The 1,391-nt window shown below is 43.8% G+C and overlaps 1 non-coding gene across 1 annotated transcript; it reads right to left on the bottom strand.

The window, feature by feature from the left end:
* Window positions 1-326: 326 nt before the first annotated feature.
* Window positions 327-433, bottom strand: LOC116275063. The gene has a single exon (XR_004184035.1). It is a non-coding gene; the product is annotated as a U6 spliceosomal RNA (small nuclear RNA).
* Window positions 434-1,391: the final 958 nt, after the last annotated feature.

Here is a 1,391-nt window from a genome sequence, read left to right on the forward strand (position 1 = left end):
CTCTGTTCCAGGGCTCTGTCCTTGGTGTGTAGGTGGACGTCTTCATGTTCATGTGGAGCGCTCTCTGTATGAGTGCTTGTGTCCAAATTTCCCACTTTTATAAGGACACCAGACATATTGGGTTAGGGGCCCACCCTACTCTGGTACGACTTCATCTGAGTTAGTTACATTTGGAATAACCCTATCTTCAAATAAGCTCACACCTGAGATTCTGGGGCTAGGACTACAATTTAGGCATTTTTGTTGGGCAGACATAATTCAGTCCACAACACAGGTATACTTTGGACCACATGGCGCCCTAGCTTGTATATGGGTTATTGCATTCTTTTTTATTGTCATGCTTCCTGAATTTTTGTGTCATCCTTACTCAGGGGCCATGCTGATTTTCTCTGTATTGTTCCAATTTTAGTAGATGTGGTGCCGAAGTGAGCACTATATGTAAGTGTTATTAAATGAATTAATGCATATAACAGGGTAAATGATTCTATGCTTTTGTTATTGCTAAAGCTACAGTAAAAGCAATAACTTCTGGTTTCAATGGAGGCTAGCCATACTGCTGGAAAAACCTTCAAGATGAAATGTGAATTTCCTCATGCTATTTTTATGCTTCAAACCTTCAGTGCCTTTCCCTGGCACTTGAGGTCAGATGCCAGCTGCTTGTATTTTTAAAAAAATCTAAAATATGCTAAAAAGTATTTTCTGTAGAGACAAGGTCTCACTGTGTTGCTTAGGCTGGTCTTGAACTCCTGGCCTCAAGCAATCCGCCCACCTTGGCCTCCCACGGTGGTAGGATTTCAGCATGAGGCACTGCTCCTGGCTGTAAAATGCCAGCTTCTTACTGTGGCTTCCAAAGCTTTCAGGACAGGCCTCTGCCCATGCTCCCAGCACATCTCGGGCCATTTTATTCGCTCTGCTCTTGCCACACCGGTCTTTTTTCAGTTTTTGTAAACTCAGCTGCTTTCGGGGCCTTTGCACAGACTGTGCCCTCGGTCAGCAATGCTTTGTCCCTGTGCCCAGTTCTCCCCTTCTCTGCATGGTGTGATCTTCCTTATTCTTCAGGTTGTGTCTTAAGTCTCACCTTCTCAGAGGCCTTTTCTGGCCCCTCAGTCTAAAGTAAGTTACCCCATTATTTATTATCTCTTACAATGTAGTGAGTTGAATGGTGCTCCCCAAAGATATATCTACTTGCTGGAACCTATGAATGTGACCTTACTGGGGAGAAAGGTCTTTGTAGATTTAATTCAATTAAGGATCTTGAGATAAGATCATCCTAGATTATTTGAGTGGGCTATAAATGCAATGACACATGTCCTTATAAGAGGCAGACAGAAGAGAAACACCTGGGGAGAGGAGAAGGCTGTGTGGCGTTGGAGGCAGAGGATAGAGTGGTG

Source organism: Papio anubis, chromosome 5, assembly GCF_008728515.1.
Source record: "Papio anubis isolate 15944 chromosome 5, Panubis1.0, whole genome shotgun sequence".
NCBI lineage: Eukaryota > Metazoa > Chordata > Mammalia > Primates > Cercopithecidae > Papio > Papio anubis.